The following is a 5,565-nucleotide window of genomic DNA, read 5'->3' on the forward strand; positions in this document are numbered from 1 at the left end:
CGCGCACCCGCGTCCGATGACCCAACCACGGCGCCCCTCGCCTTGTGCCCCACCTCGCCGCCTCGTCGCTCCACCAGTGGTGCTGCAACTCCGGCGTCGTCCTTGCCCCTGCTCCCCTCGCCCCGCGCTGTCGCTGCCTTGGCCGTCGGCGCCCAGGCGCGCCGATAGCCACCCCTGAGCCAGCGTTCGGGCTCACCCCTGACGGGCGCCCACGCACCCGTTAGGTCCCGTGCCTGTTAAGGCCCTGTGTGCCACTGACTAGGGGGGCCCCACCCCAGAACGTTTAAAAAAAGGAATTTAAAAAAATAAAAATAAATAAATATATTAATTAATTAAATAAATAATAATTAGAATATTAATTAATTAATTAAGTAATTAATTAAGTTAATTAATCCTGATTAGATTAACCTAATCACTAACTAAATTAACTAATCTGTAATTAAACTAAACAGAGAATGACAGGTGGGTCCCACTGGATCCACACGTCAGGTTGACCAGGTCAATGGTCAACGTTGACTGCTGACATCACCCTGATGTCATGCTGACGTCAGCATTTGCTATTCTGGATAATGTTGGATTAGATAATTAATTAAATTCCAGAAATTAATAATATCTTTAGAAAATCATATCTTTTAATCCGTAACTCGGATTAAAATATTTACAACATGAAAGTTGCTCAAAACGACGAGACGAATTCGGATATGCAGTCCGTTCGTCCGCCACACCCCCCTAACCTATCGAACCCGCAACTTTCCCCCTCCGGCTCCTCTGCCCGAAAACACGAAACACCGGGAATACTTCCCGGATGATTCCCCCCTTAACCAGTACCACCTCATACCACGTTAGGGCACGCCTAGCATCGCTCCTTGACATGTCATGCATCGATATGCATCTGTTTACTTGGTATTCATTGTTTCTTCCCCCTCTTCTCTCCGGTAGACTACGAGACCGACGCTGCTGCTGCCCAGTTCGACTACGGTGTTGACGACCCCTCTCTCTTGCCAGAGCAACCAGACAAGCCCCCCCCCCTTGATCAACAGATATCGCCTATTCTCCTCTATACTGCTTGCATTAGAGTAGTGTAGCCTGCTACTGCTTTCCGTTGATCCTATTCTGATGCATAGCCTGACATTGTTGCTACATCTGTTGATACCTTACCTGCAATCCTAAATGCTTAGTATAGGATGCTAGTTTATCATCATTGGCCCTACATTCTTGTTAGTCTGCCTTGCTATACTATTGGGCCGTGATCACTCGGGAGGTGATCACGGGTATATACTATACATACATACATACTATACAGATGGTGACTAAAGTCGGGTCAGCTCGAAGAGTACCCGCGAGTGATTCACGGATTGGGGGCTGAAAGGACCTTTGTCCCGACGGCCCTCTGTGTGGATCTTTGTGGCGGAGCGACAGGGCAGGTTGAGACCGCCTAGGAGAGAGGTGGGCCTGGTCCTGTTCGGCGTTCGCGGACACTTAACACGCTTAACGAGATCTTGGTATTTGATCTGAGTTGGCTACGAGCCTATACGCACTAACCATCTACGCGGGAGTAGTTATGGGTATCCCGACGTCGTGGTATCAGCTGAAGCACTTCAGACGTCAGCGACGGAGTGGCGCGCGCCGAATTGGACTGGAACGCCACTAGGCTAGGTCTGCTTTCGGCCGCGTACGCAACGTGTAGGTGTGCTATGGGCGATGGGCCCAGACCCCTGTGCGCTTAGGTTTAGACCGGCGTGCTGGCCTCTCTGTTGAGCCTAGGTGGGGCTGCGACGTGTTGATCTTCCGAGGCCGGGCATGACCCAGGAAAGTGTGTCCGGCCAAATGGGATCGAGCGTGTTGGGCTATGTGGTGCACCCCTGCAGGGAAGTTAATCTATTCGAATAGCCGTGATCTTCGGTAACAGGACGACTTGGAGTTGTACCTTGACCTTTTGACAACTAGAACCGGATACTTAATAAAACACACCCTTCCAAGTGCCAGATACAACCGGTGGTCGCTCTCCCTCAGGGATACGAGGGGAGGATCGCCGGGTAGGATATGCTATGCGATGCTATTTGGAGGACTTCGACCTACCCTCTTCTGCCTGTTGCAATACGAAGGTGACCAGAAGCGTAGTCTTCGATAAGACTAGCTATCCCCCTCTTATTCTGGCATTCTGCAGTTCAGTCCACTGATATGGCCCTTTACACATATACCCATGCATATGTAGTGTAGTTCCTTGCTTGCGAGTACTTTGGATGAGTACTCACGGTTGCTTTCTCCCCCCTTTTTTCCCCCTTTCCTTTCTTTCTGGTTGTCGCAACCAGATGCTGGAGTCCAGGAGCCAGACGCCACCGTCGACGACGACCCCTACTACACCGGAGGTGCCTACTACTACGTGCTGCCCGCTGACGACGACCTGGAGTAGTTTAGGAGGATCCCAGGCAGGAGGCCTGCGCCTCTTTCGATCTGTATCCCAGTTTGTGCTAGCCTTGTTAAGGCAAACTTGTTTAACTTATGTCTGTATTCAGATATTGTTGCTTCCGCTGACTCGTCTATGATCGAGCACTTGTATTCGAGCCCTCGAGGCCCCTGGCTTGTAATATGATGCTTGTATGACTTATTTATGTTTATGAGTTGTGTTGTGATATCTTCCCGTGAGTCTCTGATCTTGATCGTACACATTTGCGTGCATGATTAGTGTACGATTAAATCGGGGGCGTCACAAGTTGGTATCAGAGCCGACTGCCTGTAGGACTCCCCCTTCCACAATCCTTGGCCGAAGTTGATTCTAGTCATTGCAAAACTTTTACTAACTTGGCTGTGTGCCTTACGGGCCCACGTCGCCGTTGGGTGGTATTAGGATCTTTTACTCCTCGTCTATACTCTGGGACTCTGATCTCTCTTCTATTCGGGTTAAATAATTTTCTAAAATCTAACTTTAGGTTCTCGAAAACGCTTTCTCCCGGAGAGCCCCTTCAGTCTAGATGATCGCCGACTGCACATGAAGATTTCAAAGTTACTTTCCGATACTCTTTCGGGACTGCCCATTGCTTTTGCAATTCACTACCATCGAAATATCCCTATGAATAAATTCATACACCGTTCTTACTTAGTCCCCAGTTGTCTTTTATTACAAGACGCCCCGAAATACTTGTTGTTGTTCTTAGAATACTTATGCCTACTGCCTTGCAGTTTCTTACCACCTGAATACCCATACGGATAATTTCTCGCACTTATCCAGTATCCGCTCATCCCCAGTTGATTCATGTATTTCACAAAAGTCTTCGAAATGCCATTCGATCTTCCGAAAATCCCGAGCAGTCTTTGGCTCTTGAAATTCTTGCTTGCTTGCATTATGGTTAATCCCATAACTCTCGTAGTCTTATTGACATTCCTTGTCATTATCATTTTTGAGTCTGTTGACTCAATATGTTTGCGAATACACGCAATCATCTTTGATCCTTATAAGTTACTTTTCCGGCTGAGCTGCCATTCTTTTAACTGGAATTGGTTCTCGACCAATCCAATTGCCGTTGATTGTACCATAAGGCTATTCAACTTATCCATCCCTAATCAGAGCATTGCTTCTGATCCCTTGATTTGGAAATCATATTTCCTTTGCATTTGACAAATGAGTTAGTCAGTTGTTTCTATAATCTGATCTCCTTGCATTCTTCTTCCTCTAGTTGAGTACCGATACTCGTATCAGATCCTTTGTGGACCATCAAGTCCTTTGTTGGATTGTTATCCGACAGTGTCCTTCACATTTGATCACCTTGTGAGTTCTTCCCTGATACATAATGCCTTTGTTAAGTTGTATCCTCTGCTTGGTCAACCATGCTCTGCTTTCAGGCTTGTGTTATTTACTCTTGAAACTTGTGGTATATGTTTCTAAGAAGCCCCTATGGGTTGAACATATGCCTTCTCTAAACCGTGTGAACCCGAAAGTTTTCGCGAGTCATACTCTTCTGGTGCTTCACCAGATAAAATTTCAACGCTGCAACATCATCGAACGTGAGAAGTGAATGAAAGGTTATGCATTGGAGAAGTGGGAGTCGACCTTGAACTTGTGTTCATGCCCATGGACACGATGTAGATCTTATCATTAAAGCTTCTCTTAAATAAATTATTCCTTTGGTATAAGTTCATCTTATATCTAGGATCTGGCCTTTTGTAATCGTGGTTCCGACCATGATCTCCTTTAAATACCATTTCTCGTGCAAGTTTAAGCACTTGTCTTCTACAGAGTAATACCCCAGTCCAACCTCTACTTTGATTTGTCGTCGAGTATTACCCCTTGGTATCTCAAGAATATCATGGGGCTGCATAACTTATTATGGGTTCTTCATCAACTATTATTTCTCACAGATTTCAATTTTCTCGGGTTCTGGGTTGTCGTCAATCGAGAACAACGATTCCACATTTTGGTTCGATAACCCTAAGTAATTTTCGTTGCTTACGATTTTATTAATCCTTTAAGTCTTTCCTAGCCTGATCGGCTAAATTTTAAACCGTACTACCTGGTCCTCCTTTTCGGAGCACAATTTTCGATGATGAGCTAAACTTACGTCGATCTTCCTCGTCATATCAGTTCGCCTTGATAAACAAGCTTGATTTCAAGTTTGTGTCCTACCCATGGTTCCAATAACCTTCCGCTTCATTATTCCTTTGACTTGATGTCGTCACTGATCGATTACATCTTCATGAAATCTCTCGACAAATGTGTCGTGATCATCATCAGCATTCTGAGCACTTCCAGGATACCAGTTCAATTCATGTTGAGTAATACCATCCTTGCCCTCGATGATTTGTGTTATCAGTGACCACTTTATTGCCTTCCGTTCAACACAAAACTTGTTCGTGTTTTGTGTTATACCTTGAGTTCCTTGCTATCCAACGTTTGTTCTTCTTTAGCTTGGAATATTACCATCTTTTATGTGAAAATGTCGTGGTAATTTCACCACCTCTTGAGAATTCTTGATGCAAGTGATACTTCTCATCATCACCATTCCTTCTTGTTCCCTGTGTTGATTCTAACCGGGATTCCAACAAGGGAATGATGCTGCTTGGATTCTGTACTTTTAGCAACCCTATTGCTTTGAAGTTAATGATTGACAGTTTGTTCTTAGACTGTTGGTTATTGAATCGTCACTCTAACAGTGATCTTGCTGCCTAAGGTCATATTTCGGGCACACCTTTCAACTAATGATTAATGCTGTATGTTTTCCTCGAGCATACAACATTATATCATTTGATCTAACAAATGTCATCTTCTTGTTCACATTATCGTGGAAATCCATCTGTTTGGAATTCTCGATGAATTGTCGCTGAGCCCATCAGCCACCTTCTCATCCCCTCCTTGGTTTAATGATGAACTATTGCTTCAGAAACCCGCTCCCATAGTTCATTTCTCGAGAATCTTGCAATGTCATTTCGTCGATTGTGTTGCACCTTTTCCTCTCGGACCCCCTGAGTTTGAGGAATCATGACACCAATTGGATATGAATCTCGGTCAGATATGATGGTTGGGACAACTTTCCAAGAGTTATGATGTTGATCCTTTGATGACCCGGTAAC

Source organism: Triticum aestivum, chromosome 5B (assembly GCF_018294505.1).
Source record: "Triticum aestivum cultivar Chinese Spring chromosome 5B, IWGSC CS RefSeq v2.1, whole genome shotgun sequence".
NCBI lineage: Eukaryota > Viridiplantae > Streptophyta > Magnoliopsida > Poales > Poaceae > Triticum > Triticum aestivum.